This window comes from Orbicella franksi, unplaced genomic scaffold, assembly GCF_964199315.1.
Source record: "Orbicella franksi unplaced genomic scaffold, jaOrbFran1.1 SCAFFOLD_599, whole genome shotgun sequence".
NCBI classification, from domain to species: domain Eukaryota; kingdom Metazoa; phylum Cnidaria; class Anthozoa; order Scleractinia; family Merulinidae; genus Orbicella; species Orbicella franksi.
This window is the reverse complement of record NW_027670849.1, coordinates 1-17764: the sequence shown is the minus strand read 5'-3', so window position 1 is coordinate 17764 and position 17764 is coordinate 1. Positions and strand designations below refer to the sequence as shown.

The 17764-nt window shown below is 44.7% G+C and overlaps 35 non-coding genes across 35 annotated transcripts; all 35 read left to right on the top strand.

Annotated features, from left to right (window-relative positions):
• Positions 1–61: 61 nt before the first annotated feature.
• On the top strand, positions 62–180 carry LOC145475474 (5S ribosomal RNA). Its single transcript, XR_014046310.1, has one exon. It is a non-coding gene; the product is annotated as a 5S ribosomal RNA (ribosomal RNA).
• A 385-nt stretch (positions 181–565) lies between these two features.
• LOC145475473 (5S ribosomal RNA) lies at positions 566–684 on the top strand. The gene has a single exon (XR_014046309.1). It is a non-coding gene; the product is annotated as a 5S ribosomal RNA (ribosomal RNA).
• Positions 685–1069: 385 nt separating this feature from the next.
• Positions 1070–1188, top strand: LOC145475472 (5S ribosomal RNA). The gene has a single exon (XR_014046308.1). It is a non-coding gene; the product is annotated as a 5S ribosomal RNA (ribosomal RNA).
• Positions 1189–1573: 385 nt separating this feature from the next.
• Positions 1574–1692, top strand: LOC145475471 (5S ribosomal RNA). The gene has a single exon (XR_014046307.1). It is a non-coding gene; the product is annotated as a 5S ribosomal RNA (ribosomal RNA).
• A 385-nt stretch (positions 1693–2077) lies between these two features.
• Positions 2078–2196, top strand: LOC145475469 (5S ribosomal RNA). The gene has a single exon (XR_014046306.1). It is a non-coding gene; the product is annotated as a 5S ribosomal RNA (ribosomal RNA).
• Positions 2197–2581: 385 nt separating this feature from the next.
• LOC145475468 (5S ribosomal RNA) lies at positions 2582–2700 on the top strand. The gene has a single exon (XR_014046305.1). It is a non-coding gene; the product is annotated as a 5S ribosomal RNA (ribosomal RNA).
• A 385-nt stretch (positions 2701–3085) lies between these two features.
• Positions 3086–3204, top strand: LOC145475467 (5S ribosomal RNA). Its single transcript, XR_014046304.1, has one exon. It is a non-coding gene; the product is annotated as a 5S ribosomal RNA (ribosomal RNA).
• A 385-nt stretch (positions 3205–3589) lies between these two features.
• On the top strand, positions 3590–3708 carry LOC145475466 (5S ribosomal RNA). Its single transcript, XR_014046303.1, has one exon. It is a non-coding gene; the product is annotated as a 5S ribosomal RNA (ribosomal RNA).
• Positions 3709–4092: 384 nt separating this feature from the next.
• On the top strand, positions 4093–4211 carry LOC145475465 (5S ribosomal RNA). Its single transcript, XR_014046302.1, has one exon. It is a non-coding gene; the product is annotated as a 5S ribosomal RNA (ribosomal RNA).
• Positions 4212–4596: 385 nt separating this feature from the next.
• Positions 4597–4715, top strand: LOC145475464 (5S ribosomal RNA). Its single transcript, XR_014046301.1, has one exon. It is a non-coding gene; the product is annotated as a 5S ribosomal RNA (ribosomal RNA).
• Positions 4716–5100: 385 nt separating this feature from the next.
• Positions 5101–5219, top strand: LOC145475462 (5S ribosomal RNA). The gene has a single exon (XR_014046299.1). It is a non-coding gene; the product is annotated as a 5S ribosomal RNA (ribosomal RNA).
• Positions 5220–5604: 385 nt separating this feature from the next.
• Positions 5605–5723, top strand: LOC145475461 (5S ribosomal RNA). Its single transcript, XR_014046298.1, has one exon. It is a non-coding gene; the product is annotated as a 5S ribosomal RNA (ribosomal RNA).
• A 384-nt stretch (positions 5724–6107) lies between these two features.
• LOC145475460 (5S ribosomal RNA) lies at positions 6108–6226 on the top strand. The gene has a single exon (XR_014046297.1). It is a non-coding gene; the product is annotated as a 5S ribosomal RNA (ribosomal RNA).
• A 385-nt stretch (positions 6227–6611) lies between these two features.
• LOC145475459 (5S ribosomal RNA) lies at positions 6612–6730 on the top strand. Its single transcript, XR_014046296.1, has one exon. It is a non-coding gene; the product is annotated as a 5S ribosomal RNA (ribosomal RNA).
• Positions 6731–7115: 385 nt separating this feature from the next.
• LOC145475458 (5S ribosomal RNA) lies at positions 7116–7234 on the top strand. The gene has a single exon (XR_014046295.1). It is a non-coding gene; the product is annotated as a 5S ribosomal RNA (ribosomal RNA).
• Positions 7235–7619: 385 nt separating this feature from the next.
• LOC145475457 (5S ribosomal RNA) lies at positions 7620–7738 on the top strand. Its single transcript, XR_014046294.1, has one exon. It is a non-coding gene; the product is annotated as a 5S ribosomal RNA (ribosomal RNA).
• A 385-nt stretch (positions 7739–8123) lies between these two features.
• Positions 8124–8242, top strand: LOC145475456 (5S ribosomal RNA). Its single transcript, XR_014046293.1, has one exon. It is a non-coding gene; the product is annotated as a 5S ribosomal RNA (ribosomal RNA).
• Positions 8243–8627: 385 nt separating this feature from the next.
• LOC145475455 (5S ribosomal RNA) lies at positions 8628–8746 on the top strand. Its single transcript, XR_014046292.1, has one exon. It is a non-coding gene; the product is annotated as a 5S ribosomal RNA (ribosomal RNA).
• Positions 8747–9131: 385 nt separating this feature from the next.
• On the top strand, positions 9132–9250 carry LOC145475453 (5S ribosomal RNA). Its single transcript, XR_014046291.1, has one exon. It is a non-coding gene; the product is annotated as a 5S ribosomal RNA (ribosomal RNA).
• Positions 9251–9635: 385 nt separating this feature from the next.
• Positions 9636–9754, top strand: LOC145475452 (5S ribosomal RNA). The gene has a single exon (XR_014046290.1). It is a non-coding gene; the product is annotated as a 5S ribosomal RNA (ribosomal RNA).
• A 385-nt stretch (positions 9755–10139) lies between these two features.
• On the top strand, positions 10140–10258 carry LOC145475450 (5S ribosomal RNA). The gene has a single exon (XR_014046288.1). It is a non-coding gene; the product is annotated as a 5S ribosomal RNA (ribosomal RNA).
• Positions 10259–10641: 383 nt separating this feature from the next.
• LOC145475449 (5S ribosomal RNA) lies at positions 10642–10760 on the top strand. The gene has a single exon (XR_014046287.1). It is a non-coding gene; the product is annotated as a 5S ribosomal RNA (ribosomal RNA).
• Positions 10761–11145: 385 nt separating this feature from the next.
• Positions 11146–11264, top strand: LOC145475448 (5S ribosomal RNA). The gene has a single exon (XR_014046286.1). It is a non-coding gene; the product is annotated as a 5S ribosomal RNA (ribosomal RNA).
• A 385-nt stretch (positions 11265–11649) lies between these two features.
• Positions 11650–11768, top strand: LOC145475447 (5S ribosomal RNA). Its single transcript, XR_014046285.1, has one exon. It is a non-coding gene; the product is annotated as a 5S ribosomal RNA (ribosomal RNA).
• Positions 11769–12153: 385 nt separating this feature from the next.
• Positions 12154–12272, top strand: LOC145475446 (5S ribosomal RNA). Its single transcript, XR_014046284.1, has one exon. It is a non-coding gene; the product is annotated as a 5S ribosomal RNA (ribosomal RNA).
• A 385-nt stretch (positions 12273–12657) lies between these two features.
• Positions 12658–12776, top strand: LOC145475445 (5S ribosomal RNA). The gene has a single exon (XR_014046283.1). It is a non-coding gene; the product is annotated as a 5S ribosomal RNA (ribosomal RNA).
• A 385-nt stretch (positions 12777–13161) lies between these two features.
• LOC145475444 (5S ribosomal RNA) lies at positions 13162–13280 on the top strand. Its single transcript, XR_014046282.1, has one exon. It is a non-coding gene; the product is annotated as a 5S ribosomal RNA (ribosomal RNA).
• Positions 13281–13665: 385 nt separating this feature from the next.
• On the top strand, positions 13666–13784 carry LOC145475443 (5S ribosomal RNA). The gene has a single exon (XR_014046281.1). It is a non-coding gene; the product is annotated as a 5S ribosomal RNA (ribosomal RNA).
• Positions 13785–14169: 385 nt separating this feature from the next.
• On the top strand, positions 14170–14288 carry LOC145475442 (5S ribosomal RNA). The gene has a single exon (XR_014046280.1). It is a non-coding gene; the product is annotated as a 5S ribosomal RNA (ribosomal RNA).
• Positions 14289–14673: 385 nt separating this feature from the next.
• LOC145475441 (5S ribosomal RNA) lies at positions 14674–14792 on the top strand. The gene has a single exon (XR_014046279.1). It is a non-coding gene; the product is annotated as a 5S ribosomal RNA (ribosomal RNA).
• Positions 14793–15177: 385 nt separating this feature from the next.
• On the top strand, positions 15178–15296 carry LOC145475476 (5S ribosomal RNA). Its single transcript, XR_014046312.1, has one exon. It is a non-coding gene; the product is annotated as a 5S ribosomal RNA (ribosomal RNA).
• A 385-nt stretch (positions 15297–15681) lies between these two features.
• LOC145475475 (5S ribosomal RNA) lies at positions 15682–15800 on the top strand. The gene has a single exon (XR_014046311.1). It is a non-coding gene; the product is annotated as a 5S ribosomal RNA (ribosomal RNA).
• A 385-nt stretch (positions 15801–16185) lies between these two features.
• LOC145475463 (5S ribosomal RNA) lies at positions 16186–16304 on the top strand. The gene has a single exon (XR_014046300.1). It is a non-coding gene; the product is annotated as a 5S ribosomal RNA (ribosomal RNA).
• A 385-nt stretch (positions 16305–16689) lies between these two features.
• On the top strand, positions 16690–16808 carry LOC145475451 (5S ribosomal RNA). Its single transcript, XR_014046289.1, has one exon. It is a non-coding gene; the product is annotated as a 5S ribosomal RNA (ribosomal RNA).
• Positions 16809–17193: 385 nt separating this feature from the next.
• Positions 17194–17312, top strand: LOC145475440 (5S ribosomal RNA). The gene has a single exon (XR_014046278.1). It is a non-coding gene; the product is annotated as a 5S ribosomal RNA (ribosomal RNA).
• The last annotated feature ends 452 nt before the right edge of the window (positions 17313–17764 follow it).

The window sequence follows — 17764 nt, the reverse complement described above, 5'->3', positions numbered from 1 at the left end:
TCCTTCTAAGAGACTTAAAAGAGAGTCCAAGCAATTGGGCAAGGTTTGAGTTGTTTCTTTCGTCTACGACCACACCACAGGGAACGTACCGGTTCTCGTCCGATCACCGAAGTCAAGTCCTGTTGGGCGGCGTCAGTACCTGGCTGGGTGACCACCTGGGAATACGCCGTGTTGTAGACTTTTGGACCCATTTTGGGACTGGACTCTTCAGAGAAGATTTCCATACGCCTCCACATCATTGATCCCTCTGTTTTCAAAATGTTGTCTTTTTTTTTTTGGAATTATTTTTCCAGCAAGTTGACAGCATATTAGAAGATTTTCTTGTTTGATTACAGCACTGCAACACTGAGCAGCACACTGGAGGCAATCTCTTGAATGTGGCTTTGATGACTGACCATTGGAGAATCGCCCTTTTGTGATTTGAAGTCTTAGCTGGCTTTGGAATCTCTGGGTTAAGTAGCCGAGACGTAATTGGAAATTCATCACAACAGCAATTAAAGGCCTTCCTTCTAAGAGACTTAAAAGAGAGTCCAAGCAATTGGGCAAGGTTTGAGTTGTTTCTTTCGTCTACGACCACACCACAGGGAACGTACCGGTTCTCGTCCGATCACCGAAGTCAAGTCCTGTTGGGCGGCGTCAGTACCTGGCTGGGTGACCACCTGGGAATACGCCGTGTTGTAGACTTTTGGACCCATTTTGGGACTGGACTCTTCAGAGAAGATTTCCATACGCCTCCACATCATTGATCCCTCTGTTTTCAAAATGTTGTCTTTTTTTTTTTGGAATTATTTTTCCAGCAAGTTGACAGCATATTAGAAGATTTTCTTGTTTGATTACAGCACTGCAACACTGAGCAGCACACTGGAGGCAATCTCTTGAATGTGGCTTTGATGACTGACCATTGGAGAATCGCCCTTTTGTGATTTGAAGTCTTAGCTGGCTTTGGAATCTCTGGGTTAAGTAGCCGAGACGTAATTGGAAATTCATCACAACAGCAATTAAAGGCCTTCCTTCTAAGAGACTTAAAAGAGAGTCCAAGCAATTGGGCAAGGTTTGAGTTGTTTCTTTCGTCTACGACCACACCACAGGGAACGTACCGGTTCTCGTCCGATCACCGAAGTCAAGTCCTGTTGGGCGGCGTCAGTACCTGGCTGGGTGACCACCTGGGAATACGCCGTGTTGTAGACTTTTGGACCCATTTTGGGACTGGACTCTTCAGAGAAGATTTCCATACGCCTCCACATCATTGATCCCTCTGTTTTCAAAATGTTGTCTTTTTTTTTTTGGAATTATTTTTCCAGCAAGTTGACAGCATATTAGAAGATTTTCTTGTTTGATTACAGCACTGCAACACTGAGCAGCACACTGGAGGCAATCTCTTGAATGTGGCTTTGATGACTGACCATTGGAGAATCGCCCTTTTGTGATTTGAAGTCTTAGCTGGCTTTGGAATCTCTGGGTTAAGTAGCCGAGACGTAATTGGAAATTCATCACAACAGCAATTAAAGGCCTTCCTTCTAAGAGACTTAAAAGAGAGTCCAAGCAATTGGGCAAGGTTTGAGTTGTTTCTTTCGTCTACGACCACACCACAGGGAACGTACCGGTTCTCGTCCGATCACCGAAGTCAAGTCCTGTTGGGCGGCGTCAGTACCTGGCTGGGTGACCACCTGGGAATACGCCGTGTTGTAGACTTTTGGACCCATTTTGGGACTGGACTCTTCAGAGAAGATTTCCATACGCCTCCACATCATTGATCCCTCTGTTTTCAAAATGTTGTCTTTTTTTTTTTGGAATTATTTTTCCAGCAAGTTGACAGCATATTAGAAGATTTTCTTGTTTGATTACAGCACTGCAACACTGAGCAGCACACTGGAGGCAATCTCTTGAATGTGGCTTTGATGACTGACCATTGGAGAATCGCCCTTTTGTGATTTGAAGTCTTAGCTGGCTTTGGAATCTCTGGGTTAAGTAGCCGAGACGTAATTGGAAATTCATCACAACAGCAATTAAAGGCCTTCCTTCTAAGAGACTTAAAAGAGAGTCCAAGCAATTGGGCAAGGTTTGAGTTGTTTCTTTCGTCTACGACCACACCACAGGGAACGTACCGGTTCTCGTCCGATCACCGAAGTCAAGTCCTGTTGGGCGGCGTCAGTACCTGGCTGGGTGACCACCTGGGAATACGCCGTGTTGTAGACTTTTGGACCCATTTTGGGACTGGACTCTTCAGAGAAGATTTCCATACGCCTCCACATCATTGATCCCTCTGTTTTCAAAATGTTGTCTTTTTTTTTTTGGAATTATTTTTCCAGCAAGTTGACAGCATATTAGAAGATTTTCTTGTTTGATTACAGCACTGCAACACTGAGCAGCACACTGGAGGCAATCTCTTGAATGTGGCTTTGATGACTGACCATTGGAGAATCGCCCTTTTGTGATTTGAAGTCTTAGCTGGCTTTGGAATCTCTGGGTTAAGTAGCCGAGACGTAATTGGAAATTCATCACAACAGCAATTAAAGGCCTTCCTTCTAAGAGACTTAAAAGAGAGTCCAAGCAATTGGGCAAGGTTTGAGTTGTTTCTTTCGTCTACGACCACACCACAGGGAACGTACCGGTTCTCGTCCGATCACCGAAGTCAAGTCCTGTTGGGCGGCGTCAGTACCTGGCTGGGTGACCACCTGGGAATACGCCGTGTTGTAGACTTTTGGACCCATTTTGGGACTGGACTCTTCAGAGAAGATTTCCATACGCCTCCACATCATTGATCCCTCTGTTTTCAAAATGTTGTCTTTTTTTTTTTGGAATTATTTTTCCAGCAAGTTGACAGCATATTAGAAGATTTTCTTGTTTGATTACAGCACTGCAACACTGAGCAGCACACTGGAGGCAATCTCTTGAATGTGGCTTTGATGACTGACCATTGGAGAATCGCCCTTTTGTGATTTGAAGTCTTAGCTGGCTTTGGAATCTCTGGGTTAAGTAGCCGAGACGTAATTGGAAATTCATCACAACAGCAATTAAAGGCCTTCCTTCTAAGAGACTTAAAAGAGAGTCCAAGCAATTGGGCAAGGTTTGAGTTGTTTCTTTCGTCTACGACCACACCACAGGGAACGTACCGGTTCTCGTCCGATCACCGAAGTCAAGTCCTGTTGGGCGGCGTCAGTACCTGGCTGGGTGACCACCTGGGAATACGCCGTGTTGTAGACTTTTGGACCCATTTTGGGACTGGACTCTTCAGAGAAGATTTCCATACGCCTCCACATCATTGATCCCTCTGTTTTCAAAATGTTGTCTTTTTTTTTTTGGAATTATTTTTCCAGCAAGTTGACAGCATATTAGAAGATTTTCTTGTTTGATTACAGCACTGCAACACTGAGCAGCACACTGGAGGCAATCTCTTGAATGTGGCTTTGATGACTGACCATTGGAGAATCGCCCTTTTGTGATTTGAAGTCTTAGCTGGCTTTGGAATCTCTGGGTTAAGTAGCCGAGACGTAATTGGAAATTCATCACAACAGCAATTAAAGGCCTTCCTTCTAAGAGACTTAAAAGAGAGTCCAAGCAATTGGGCAAGGTTTGAGTTGTTTCTTTCGTCTACGACCACACCACAGGGAACGTACCGGTTCTCGTCCGATCACCGAAGTCAAGTCCTGTTGGGCGGCGTCAGTACCTGGCTGGGTGACCACCTGGGAATACGCCGTGTTGTAGACTTTTGGACCCATTTTGGGACTGGACTCTTCAGAGAAGATTTCCATACGCCTCCACATCATTGATCCCTCTGTTTTCAAAATGTTGTCTTTTTTTTTTGGAATTATTTTTCCAGCAAGTTGACAGCATATTAGAAGATTTTCTTGTTTGATTACAGCACTGCAACACTGAGCAGCACACTGGAGGCAATCTCTTGAATGTGGCTTTGATGACTGACCATTGGAGAATCGCCCTTTTGTGATTTGAAGTCTTAGCTGGCTTTGGAATCTCTGGGTTAAGTAGCCGAGACGTAATTGGAAATTCATCACAACAGCAATTAAAGGCCTTCCTTCTAAGAGACTTAAAAGAGAGTCCAAGCAATTGGGCAAGGTTTGAGTTGTTTCTTTCGTCTACGACCACACCACAGGGAACGTACCGGTTCTCGTCCGATCACCGAAGTCAAGTCCTGTTGGGCGGCGTCAGTACCTGGCTGGGTGACCACCTGGGAATACGCCGTGTTGTAGACTTTTGGACCCATTTTGGGACTGGACTCTTCAGAGAAGATTTCCATACGCCTCCACATCATTGATCCCTCTGTTTTCAAAATGTTGTCTTTTTTTTTTTGGAATTATTTTTCCAGCAAGTTGACAGCATATTAGAAGATTTTCTTGTTTGATTACAGCACTGCAACACTGAGCAGCACACTGGAGGCAATCTCTTGAATGTGGCTTTGATGACTGACCATTGGAGAATCGCCCTTTTGTGATTTGAAGTCTTAGCTGGCTTTGGAATCTCTGGGTTAAGTAGCCGAGACGTAATTGGAAATTCATCACAACAGCAATTAAAGGCCTTCCTTCTAAGAGACTTAAAAGAGAGTCCAAGCAATTGGGCAAGGTTTGAGTTGTTTCTTTCGTCTACGACCACACCACAGGGAACGTACCGGTTCTCGTCCGATCACCGAAGTCAAGTCCTGTTGGGCGGCGTCAGTACCTGGCTGGGTGACCACCTGGGAATACGCCGTGTTGTAGACTTTTGGACCCATTTTGGGACTGGACTCTTCAGAGAAGATTTCCATACGCCTCCACATCATTGATCCCTCTGTTTTCAAAATGTTGTCTTTTTTTTTTTGGAATTATTTTTCCAGCAAGTTGACAGCATATTAGAAGATTTTCTTGTTTGATTACAGCACTGCAACACTGAGCAGCACACTGGAGGCAATCTCTTGAATGTGGCTTTGATGACTGACCATTGGAGAATCGCCCTTTTGTGATTTGAAGTCTTAGCTGGCTTTGGAATCTCTGGGTTAAGTAGCCGAGACGTAATTGGAAATTCATCACAACAGCAATTAAAGGCCTTCCTTCTAAGAGACTTAAAAGAGAGTCCAAGCAATTGGGCAAGGTTTGAGTTGTTTCTTTCGTCTACGACCACACCACAGGGAACGTACCGGTTCTCGTCCGATCACCGAAGTCAAGTCCTGTTGGGCGGCGTCAGTACCTGGCTGGGTGACCACCTGGGAATACGCCGTGTTGTAGACTTTTGGACCCATTTTGGGACTGGACTCTTCAGAGAAGATTTCCATACGCCTCCACATCATTGATCCCTCTGTTTTCAAAATGTTGTCTTTTTTTTTTTGGAATTATTTTTCCAGCAAGTTGACAGCATATTAGAAGATTTTCTTGTTTGATTACAGCACTGCAACACTGAGCAGCACACTGGAGGCAATCTCTTGAATGTGGCTTTGATGACTGACCATTGGAGAATCGCCCTTTTGTGATTTGAAGTCTTAGCTGGCTTTGGAATCTCTGGGTTAAGTAGCCGAGACGTAATTGGAAATTCATCACAACAGCAATTAAAGGCCTTCCTTCTAAGAGACTTAAAAGAGAGTCCAAGCAATTGGGCAAGGTTTGAGTTGTTTCTTTCGTCTACGACCACACCACAGGGAACGTACCGGTTCTCGTCCGATCACCGAAGTCAAGTCCTGTTGGGCGGCGTCAGTACCTGGCTGGGTGACCACCTGGGAATACGCCGTGTTGTAGACTTTTGGACCCATTTTGGGACTGGACTCTTCAGAGAAGATTTCCATACGCCTCCACATCATTGATCCCTCTGTTTTCAAAATGTTGTCTTTTTTTTTTGGAATTATTTTTCCAGCAAGTTGACAGCATATTAGAAGATTTTCTTGTTTGATTACAGCACTGCAACACTGAGCAGCACACTGGAGGCAATCTCTTGAATGTGGCTTTGATGACTGACCATTGGAGAATCGCCCTTTTGTGATTTGAAGTCTTAGCTGGCTTTGGAATCTCTGGGTTAAGTAGCCGAGACGTAATTGGAAATTCATCACAACAGCAATTAAAGGCCTTCCTTCTAAGAGACTTAAAAGAGAGTCCAAGCAATTGGGCAAGGTTTGAGTTGTTTCTTTCGTCTACGACCACACCACAGGGAACGTACCGGTTCTCGTCCGATCACCGAAGTCAAGTCCTGTTGGGCGGCGTCAGTACCTGGCTGGGTGACCACCTGGGAATACGCCGTGTTGTAGACTTTTGGACCCATTTTGGGACTGGACTCTTCAGAGAAGATTTCCATACGCCTCCACATCATTGATCCCTCTGTTTTCAAAATGTTGTCTTTTTTTTTTTGGAATTATTTTTCCAGCAAGTTGACAGCATATTAGAAGATTTTCTTGTTTGATTACAGCACTGCAACACTGAGCAGCACACTGGAGGCAATCTCTTGAATGTGGCTTTGATGACTGACCATTGGAGAATCGCCCTTTTGTGATTTGAAGTCTTAGCTGGCTTTGGAATCTCTGGGTTAAGTAGCCGAGACGTAATTGGAAATTCATCACAACAGCAATTAAAGGCCTTCCTTCTAAGAGACTTAAAAGAGAGTCCAAGCAATTGGGCAAGGTTTGAGTTGTTTCTTTCGTCTACGACCACACCACAGGGAACGTACCGGTTCTCGTCCGATCACCGAAGTCAAGTCCTGTTGGGCGGCGTCAGTACCTGGCTGGGTGACCACCTGGGAATACGCCGTGTTGTAGACTTTTGGACCCATTTTGGGACTGGACTCTTCAGAGAAGATTTCCATACGCCTCCACATCATTGATCCCTCTGTTTTCAAAATGTTGTCTTTTTTTTTTTGGAATTATTTTTCCAGCAAGTTGACAGCATATTAGAAGATTTTCTTGTTTGATTACAGCACTGCAACACTGAGCAGCACACTGGAGGCAATCTCTTGAATGTGGCTTTGATGACTGACCATTGGAGAATCGCCCTTTTGTGATTTGAAGTCTTAGCTGGCTTTGGAATCTCTGGGTTAAGTAGCCGAGACGTAATTGGAAATTCATCACAACAGCAATTAAAGGCCTTCCTTCTAAGAGACTTAAAAGAGAGTCCAAGCAATTGGGCAAGGTTTGAGTTGTTTCTTTCGTCTACGACCACACCACAGGGAACGTACCGGTTCTCGTCCGATCACCGAAGTCAAGTCCTGTTGGGCGGCGTCAGTACCTGGCTGGGTGACCACCTGGGAATACGCCGTGTTGTAGACTTTTGGACCCATTTTGGGACTGGACTCTTCAGAGAAGATTTCCATACGCCTCCACATCATTGATCCCTCTGTTTTCAAAATGTTGTCTTTTTTTTTTTGGAATTATTTTTCCAGCAAGTTGACAGCATATTAGAAGATTTTCTTGTTTGATTACAGCACTGCAACACTGAGCAGCACACTGGAGGCAATCTCTTGAATGTGGCTTTGATGACTGACCATTGGAGAATCGCCCTTTTGTGATTTGAAGTCTTAGCTGGCTTTGGAATCTCTGGGTTAAGTAGCCGAGACGTAATTGGAAATTCATCACAACAGCAATTAAAGGCCTTCCTTCTAAGAGACTTAAAAGAGAGTCCAAGCAATTGGGCAAGGTTTGAGTTGTTTCTTTCGTCTACGACCACACCACAGGGAACGTACCGGTTCTCGTCCGATCACCGAAGTCAAGTCCTGTTGGGCGGCGTCAGTACCTGGCTGGGTGACCACCTGGGAATACGCCGTGTTGTAGACTTTTGGACCCATTTTGGGACTGGACTCTTCAGAGAAGATTTCCATACGCCTCCACATCATTGATCCCTCTGTTTTCAAAATGTTGTCTTTTTTTTTTTGGAATTATTTTTCCAGCAAGTTGACAGCATATTAGAAGATTTTCTTGTTTGATTACAGCACTGCAACACTGAGCAGCACACTGGAGGCAATCTCTTGAATGTGGCTTTGATGACTGACCATTGGAGAATCGCCCTTTTGTGATTTGAAGTCTTAGCTGGCTTTGGAATCTCTGGGTTAAGTAGCCGAGACGTAATTGGAAATTCATCACAACAGCAATTAAAGGCCTTCCTTCTAAGAGACTTAAAAGAGAGTCCAAGCAATTGGGCAAGGTTTGAGTTGTTTCTTTCGTCTACGACCACACCACAGGGAACGTACCGGTTCTCGTCCGATCACCGAAGTCAAGTCCTGTTGGGCGGCGTCAGTACCTGGCTGGGTGACCACCTGGGAATACGCCGTGTTGTAGACTTTTGGACCCATTTTGGGACTGGACTCTTCAGAGAAGATTTCCATACGCCTCCACATCATTGATCCCTCTGTTTTCAAAATGTTGTCTTTTTTTTTTTGGAATTATTTTTCCAGCAAGTTGACAGCATATTAGAAGATTTTCTTGTTTGATTACAGCACTGCAACACTGAGCAGCACACTGGAGGCAATCTCTTGAATGTGGCTTTGATGACTGACCATTGGAGAATCGCCCTTTTGTGATTTGAAGTCTTAGCTGGCTTTGGAATCTCTGGGTTAAGTAGCCGAGACGTAATTGGAAATTCATCACAACAGCAATTAAAGGCCTTCCTTCTAAGAGACTTAAAAGAGAGTCCAAGCAATTGGGCAAGGTTTGAGTTGTTTCTTTCGTCTACGACCACACCACAGGGAACGTACCGGTTCTCGTCCGATCACCGAAGTCAAGTCCTGTTGGGCGGCGTCAGTACCTGGCTGGGTGACCACCTGGGAATACGCCGTGTTGTAGACTTTTGGACCCATTTTGGGACTGGACTCTTCAGAGAAGATTTCCATACGCCTCCACATCATTGATCCCTCTGTTTTCAAAATGTTGTCTTTTTTTTTTTGGAATTATTTTTCCAGCAAGTTGACAGCATATTAGAAGATTTTCTTGTTTGATTACAGCACTGCAACACTGAGCAGCACACTGGAGGCAATCTCTTGAATGTGGCTTTGATGACTGACCATTGGAGAATCGCCCTTTTGTGATTTGAAGTCTTAGCTGGCTTTGGAATCTCTGGGTTAAGTAGCCGAGACGTAATTGGAAATTCATCACAACAGCAATTAAAGGCCTTCCTTCTAAGAGACTTAAAAGAGAGTCCAAGCAATTGGGCAAGGTTTGAGTTGTTTCTTTCGTCTACGACCACACCACAGGGAACGTACCGGTTCTCGTCCGATCACCGAAGTCAAGTCCTGTTGGGCGGCGTCAGTACCTGGCTGGGTGACCACCTGGGAATACGCCGTGTTGTAGACTTTTGGACCCATTTTGGGACTGGACTCTTCAGAGAAGATTTCCATACGCCTCCACATCATTGATCCCTCTGTTTTCAAAATGTTGTCTTTTTTTTTTTGGAATTATTTTTCCAGCAAGTTGACAGCATATTAGAAGATTTTCTTGTTTGATTACAGCACTGCAACACTGAGCAGCACACTGGAGGCAATCTCTTGAATGTGGCTTTGATGACTGACCATTGGAGAATCGCCCTTTTGTGATTTGAAGTCTTAGCTGGCTTTGGAATCTCTGGGTTAAGTAGCCGAGACGTAATTGGAAATTCATCACAACAGCAATTAAAGGCCTTCCTTCTAAGAGACTTAAAAGAGAGTCCAAGCAATTGGGCAAGGTTTGAGTTGTTTCTTTCGTCTACGACCACACCACAGGGAACGTACCGGTTCTCGTCCGATCACCGAAGTCAAGTCCTGTTGGGCGGCGTCAGTACCTGGCTGGGTGACCACCTGGGAATACGCCGTGTTGTAGACTTTTGGACCCATTTTGGGACTGGACTCTTCAGAGAAGATTTCCATACGCCTCCACATCATTGATCCCTCTGTTTTCAAAATGTTGTCTTTTTTTTTTTGGAATTATTTTTCCAGCAAGTTGACAGCATATTAGAAGATTTTCTTGTTTGATTACAGCACTGCAACACTGAGCAGCACACTGGAGGCAATCTCTTGAATGTGGCTTTGATGACTGACCATTGGAGAATCGCCCTTTTGTGATTTGAAGTCTTAGCTGGCTTTGGAATCTCTGGGTTAAGTAGCCGAGACGTAATTGGAAATTCATCACAACAGCAATTAAAGGCCTTCCTTCTAAGAGACTTAAAAGAGAGTCCAAGCAATTGGGCAAGGTTTGAGTTGTTTCTTTCGTCTACGACCACACCACAGGGAACGTACCGGTTCTCGTCCGATCACCGAAGTCAAGTCCTGTTGGGCGGCGTCAGTACCTGGCTGGGTGACCACCTGGGAATACGCCGTGTTGTAGACTTTTGGACCCATTTTGGGACTGGACTCTTCAGAGAAGATTTCCATACGCCTCCACATCATTGATCCCTCTGTTTTCAAAATGTTGTCTTTTTTTTTTTGGAATTATTTTTCCAGCAAGTTGACAGCATATTAGAAGATTTTCTTGTTTGATTACAGCACTGCAACACTGCAGCACACTGGAGGCAATCTCTTGAATGTGGCTTTGATGACTGACCATTGGAGAATCGCCCTTTTGTGATTTGAAGTCTTAGCTGGCTTTGGAATCTCTGGGTTAAGTAGCCGAGACGTAATTGGAAATTCATCACAACAGCAATTAAAGGCCTTCCTTCTAAGAGACTTAAAAGAGAGTCCAAGCAATTGGGCAAGGTTTGAGTTGTTTCTTTCGTCTACGACCACACCACAGGGAACGTACCGGTTCTCGTCCGATCACCGAAGTCAAGTCCTGTTGGGCGGCGTCAGTACCTGGCTGGGTGACCACCTGGGAATACGCCGTGTTGTAGACTTTTGGACCCATTTTGGGACTGGACTCTTCAGAGAAGATTTCCATACGCCTCCACATCATTGATCCCTCTGTTTTCAAAATGTTGTCTTTTTTTTTTTGGAATTATTTTTCCAGCAAGTTGACAGCATATTAGAAGATTTTCTTGTTTGATTACAGCACTGCAACACTGAGCAGCACACTGGAGGCAATCTCTTGAATGTGGCTTTGATGACTGACCATTGGAGAATCGCCCTTTTGTGATTTGAAGTCTTAGCTGGCTTTGGAATCTCTGGGTTAAGTAGCCGAGACGTAATTGGAAATTCATCACAACAGCAATTAAAGGCCTTCCTTCTAAGAGACTTAAAAGAGAGTCCAAGCAATTGGGCAAGGTTTGAGTTGTTTCTTTCGTCTACGACCACACCACAGGGAACGTACCGGTTCTCGTCCGATCACCGAAGTCAAGTCCTGTTGGGCGGCGTCAGTACCTGGCTGGGTGACCACCTGGGAATACGCCGTGTTGTAGACTTTTGGACCCATTTTGGGACTGGACTCTTCAGAGAAGATTTCCATACGCCTCCACATCATTGATCCCTCTGTTTTCAAAATGTTGTCTTTTTTTTTTTGGAATTATTTTTCCAGCAAGTTGACAGCATATTAGAAGATTTTCTTGTTTGATTACAGCACTGCAACACTGAGCAGCACACTGGAGGCAATCTCTTGAATGTGGCTTTGATGACTGACCATTGGAGAATCGCCCTTTTGTGATTTGAAGTCTTAGCTGGCTTTGGAATCTCTGGGTTAAGTAGCCGAGACGTAATTGGAAATTCATCACAACAGCAATTAAAGGCCTTCCTTCTAAGAGACTTAAAAGAGAGTCCAAGCAATTGGGCAAGGTTTGAGTTGTTTCTTTCGTCTACGACCACACCACAGGGAACGTACCGGTTCTCGTCCGATCACCGAAGTCAAGTCCTGTTGGGCGGCGTCAGTACCTGGCTGGGTGACCACCTGGGAATACGCCGTGTTGTAGACTTTTGGACCCATTTTGGGACTGGACTCTTCAGAGAAGATTTCCATACGCCTCCACATCATTGATCCCTCTGTTTTCAAAATGTTGTCTTTTTTTTTTTGGAATTATTTTTCCAGCAAGTTGACAGCATATTAGAAGATTTTCTTGTTTGATTACAGCACTGCAACACTGAGCAGCACACTGGAGGCAATCTCTTGAATGTGGCTTTGATGACTGACCATTGGAGAATCGCCCTTTTGTGATTTGAAGTCTTAGCTGGCTTTGGAATCTCTGGGTTAAGTAGCCGAGACGTAATTGGAAATTCATCACAACAGCAATTAAAGGCCTTCCTTCTAAGAGACTTAAAAGAGAGTCCAAGCAATTGGGCAAGGTTTGAGTTGTTTCTTTCGTCTACGACCACACCACAGGGAACGTACCGGTTCTCGTCCGATCACCGAAGTCAAGTCCTGTTGGGCGGCGTCAGTACCTGGCTGGGTGACCACCTGGGAATACGCCGTGTTGTAGACTTTTGGACCCATTTTGGGACTGGACTCTTCAGAGAAGATTTCCATACGCCTCCACATCATTGATCCCTCTGTTTTCAAAATGTTGTCTTTTTTTTTTTGGAATTATTTTTCCAGCAAGTTGACAGCATATTAGAAGATTTTCTTGTTTGATTACAGCACTGCAACACTGAGCAGCACACTGGAGGCAATCTCTTGAATGTGGCTTTGATGACTGACCATTGGAGAATCGCCCTTTTGTGATTTGAAGTCTTAGCTGGCTTTGGAATCTCTGGGTTAAGTAGCCGAGACGTAATTGGAAATTCATCACAACAGCAATTAAAGGCCTTCCTTCTAAGAGACTTAAAAGAGAGTCCAAGCAATTGGGCAAGGTTTGAGTTGTTTCTTTCGTCTACGACCACACCACAGGGAACGTACCGGTTCTCGTCCGATCACCGAAGTCAAGTCCTGTTGGGCGGCGTCAGTACCTGGCTGGGTGACCACCTGGGAATACGCCGTGTTGTAGACTTTTGGACCCATTTTGGGACTGGACTCTTCAGAGAAGATTTCCATACGCCTCCACATCATTGATCCCTCTGTTTTCAAAATGTTGTCTTTTTTTTTTTGGAATTATTTTTCCAGCAAGTTGACAGCATATTAGAAGATTTTCTTGTTTGATTACAGCACTGCAACACTGAGCAGCACACTGGAGGCAATCTCTTGAATGTGGCTTTGATGACTGACCATTGGAGAATCGCCCTTTTGTGATTTGAAGTCTTAGCTGGCTTTGGAATCTCTGGGTTAAGTAGCCGAGACGTAATTGGAAATTCATCACAACAGCAATTAAAGGCCTTCCTTCTAAGAGACTTAAAAGAGAGTCCAAGCAATTGGGCAAGGTTTGAGTTGTTTCTTTCGTCTACGACCACACCACAGGGAACGTACCGGTTCTCGTCCGATCACCGAAGTCAAGTCCTGTTGGGCGGCGTCAGTACCTGGCTGGGTGACCACCTGGGAATACGCCGTGTTGTAGACTTTTGGACCCATTTTGGGACTGGACTCTTCAGAGAAGATTTCCATACGCCTCCACATCATTGATCCCTCTGTTTTCAAAATGTTGTCTTTTTTTTTTTGGAATTATTTTTCCAGCAAGTTGACAGCATATTAGAAGATTTTCTTGTTTGATTACAGCACTGCAACACTGAGCAGCACACTGGAGGCAATCTCTTGAATGTGGCTTTGATGACTGACCATTGGAGAATCGCCCTTTTGTGATTTGAAGTCTTAGCTGGCTTTGGAATCTCTGGGTTAAGTAGCCGAGACGTAATTGGAAATTCATCACAACAGCAATTAAAGGCCTTCCTTCTAAGAGACTTAAAAGAGAGTCCAAGCAATTGGGCAAGGTTTGAGTTGTTTCTTTCGTCTACGACCACACCACAGGGAACGTACCGGTTCTCGTCCGATCACCGAAGTCAAGTCCTGTTGGGCGGCGTCAGTACCTGGCTGGGTGACCACCTGGGAATACGCCGTGTTGTAGACTTTTGGACCCATTTTGGGACTGGACTCTTCAGAGAAGATTTCCATACGCCTCCACATCATTGATCCCTCTGTTTTCAAAATGTTGTCTTTTTTTTTTTGGAATTATTTTTCCAGCAAGTTGACAGCATATTAGAAGATTTTCTTGTTTGATTACAGCACTGCAACACTGAGCAGCACACTGGAGGCAATCTCTTGAATGTGGCTTTGATGACTGACCATTGGAGAATCGCCCTTTTGTGATTTGAAGTCTTAGCTGGCTTTGGAATCTCTGGGTTAAGTAGCCGAGACGTAATTGGAAATTCATCACAACAGCAATTAAAGGCCTTCCTTCTAAGAGACTTAAAAGAGAGTCCAAGCAATTGGGCAAGGTTTGAGTTGTTTCTTTCGTCTACGACCACACCACAGGGAACGTACCGGTTCTCGTCCGATCACCGAAGTCAAGTCCTGTTGGGCGGCGTCAGTACCTGGCTGGGTGACCACCTGGGAATACGCCGTGTTGTAGACTTTTGGACCCATTTTGGGACTGGACTCTTCAGAGAAGATTTCCATACGCCTCCACATCATTGATCCCTCTGTTTTCAAAATGTTGTCTTTTTTTTTTTGGAATTATTTTTCCAGCAAGTTGACAGCATATTAGAAGATTTTCTTGTTTGATTACAGCACTGCAACACTGAGCAGCACACTGGAGGCAATCTCTTGAATGTGGCTTTGATGACTGACCATTGGAGAATCGCCCTTTTGTGATTTGAAGTCTTAGCTGGCTTTGGAATCTCTGGGTTAAGTAGCCGAGACGTAATTGGAAATTCATCACAACAGCAATTAAAGGCCTTCCTTCTAAGAGACTTAAAAGAGAGTCCAAGCAATTGGGCAAGGTTTGAGTTGTTTCTTTCGTCTACGACCACACCACAGGGAACGTACCGGTTCTCGTCCGATCACCGAAGTCAAGTCCTGTTGGGCGGCGTCAGTACCTGGCTGGGTGACCACCTGGGAATACGCCGTGTTGTAGACTTTTGGACCCATTTTGGGACTGGACTCTTCAGAGAAGATTTCCATACGCCTCCACATCATTGATCCCTCTGTTTTCAAAATGTTGTCTTTTTTTTTTTGGAATTATTTTTCCAGCAAGTTGACAGCATATTAGAAGATTTTCTTGTTTGATTACAGCACTGCAACACTGAGCAGCACACTGGAGGCAATCTCTTGAATGTGGCTTTGATGACTGACCATTGGAGAATCGCCCTTTTGTGATTTGAAGTCTTAGCTGGCTTTGGAATCTCTGGGTTAAGTAGCCGAGACGTAATTGGAAATTCATCACAACAGCAATTAAAGGCCTTCCTTCTAAGAGACTTAAAAGAGAGTCCAAGCAATTGGGCAAGGTTTGAGTTGTTTCTTTCGTCTACGACCACACCACAGGGAACGTACCGGTTCTCGTCCGATCACCGAAGTCAAGTCCTGTTGGGCGGCGTCAGTACCTGGCTGGGTGACCACCTGGGAATACGCCGTGTTGTAGACTTTTGGACCCATTTTGGGACTGGACTCTTCAGAGAAGATTTCCATACGCCTCCACATCATTGATCCCTCTGTTTTCAAAATGTTGTCTTTTTTTTTTTGGAATTATTTTTCCAGCAAGTTGACAGCATATTAGAAGATTTTCTTGTTTGATTACAGCACTGCAACACTGAGCAGCACACTGGAGGCAATCTCTTGAATGTGGCTTTGATGACTGACCATTGGAGAATCGCCCTTTTGTGATTTGAAGTCTTAGCTGGCTTTGGAATCTCTGGGTTAAGTAGCCGAGACGTAATTGGAAATTCATCACAACAGCAATTAAAGGCCTTCCTTCTAAGAGACTTAAAAGAGAGTCCAAGCAATTGGGCAAGGTTTGAGTTGTTTCTTTCGTCTACGACCACACCACAGGGAACGTACCGGTTCTCGTCCGATCACCGAAGTCAAGTCCTGTTGGGCGGCGTCAGTACCTGGCTGGGTGACCACCTGGGAATACGCCGTGTTGTAGACTTTTGGACCCATTTTGGGACTGGACTCTTCAGAGAAGATTTCCATACGCCTCCACATCATTGATCCCTCTGTTTTCAAAATGTTGTCTTTTTTTTTTTGGAATTATTTTTCCAGCAAGTTGACAGCATATTAGAAGATTTTCTTGTTTGATTACAGCACTGCAACACTGAGCAGCACACTGGAGGCAATCTCTTGAATGTGGCTTTGATGACTGACCATTGGAGAATCGCCCTTTTGTGATTTGAAGTCTTAGCTGGCTTTGGAATCTCTGGGTTAAGTAGCCGAGACGTAATTGGAAATTCATCACAACAGCAATTAAAGGCCTTCCTTCTAAGAGACTTAAAAGAGAGTCCAAGCAATTGGGCAAGGTTTGAGTTGTTTCTTTCGTCTACGACCACACCACAGGGAACGTACCGGTTCTCGTCCGATCACCGAAGTCAAGTCCTGTTGGGCGGCGTCAGTACCTGGCTGGGTGACCACCTGGGAATACGCCGTGTTGTAGACTTTTGGACCCATTTTGGGACTGGACTCTTCAGAGAAGATTTCCATACGCCTCCACATCATTGATCCCTCTGTTTTCAAAATGTTGTCTTTTTTTTTTTGGAATTATTTTTCCAGCAAGTTGACAGCATATTAGAAGATTTTCTTGTTTGATTACAGCACTGCAACACTGAGCAGCACACTGGAGGCAATCTCTTGAATGTGGCTTTGATGACTGACCATTGGAGAATCGCCCTTTTGTGATTTGAAGTCTTAGCTGGCTTTGGAATCTCTGGGTTAAGTAGCCGAGACGTAATTGGAAATTCATCACAACAGCAATTAAAGGCCTTCCTTCTAAGAGACTTAAAAGAGAGTCCAAGCAATTGGGCAAGGTTTGAGTTGTTTCTTTCGTCTACGACCACACCACAGGGAACGTACCGGTTCTCGTCCGATCACCGAAGTCAAGTCCTGTTGGGCGGCGTCAGTACCTGGCTGGGTGACCACCTGGGAATACGCCGTGTTGTAGACTTTTGGACCCATTTTGGGACTGGACTCTTCAGAGAAGATTTCCATACGCCTCCACATCATTGATCCCTCTGTTTTCAAAATGTTGTCTTTTTTTTTTTGGAATTATTTTTCCAGCAAGTTGACAGCATATTAGAAGATTTTCTTGTTTGATTACAGCACTGCAACACTGAGCAGCACACTGGAGGCAATCTCTTGAATGTGGCTTTGATGACTGACCATTGGAGAATCGCCCTTTTGTGATTTGAAGTCTTAGCTGGCTTTGGAATCTCTGGGTTAAGTAGCCGAGACGTAATTGGAAATTCATCACAACAGCAATTAAAGGCCTTCCTTCTAAGAGACTTAAAAGAGAGTCCAAGCAATTGGGCAAGGTTTGAGTTGTTTCTTTCGTCTACGACCACACCACAGGGAACGTACCGGTTCTCGTCCGATCACCGAAGTCAAGTCCTGTTGGGCGGCGTCAGTACCTGGCTGGGTGACCACCTGGGAATACGCCGTGTTGTAGACTTTTGGACCCATTTTGGGACTGGACTCTTCAGAGAAGATTTCCATACGCCTCCACATCATTGATCCCTCTGTTTTCAAAATGTTGTCTTTTTTTTTTTGGAATTATTTTTCCAGCAAGTTGACAGCATATTAGAAGATTTTCTTGTTTGATTACAGCACTGCAACACTGAGCAGCACACTGGAGGCAATCTCTTGAATGTGGCTTTGATGACTGACCATTGGAGAATCGCCCTTTTGTGATTTGAAGTCTTAGCTGGCTTTGGAATCTCTGGGTTAAGTAGCCGAGACGTAATTGGAAATTCATCACAACAGCAATTAAAGGCCTTCCTTCTAAGAGACTTAAAAGAGAGTCCAAGCAATTGGGCAAGGTTTGAGTTGTTTCTTTCGTCTACGACCACACCACAGGGAACGTACCGGTTCTCGTCCGATCACCGAAGTCAAGTCCTGTTGGGC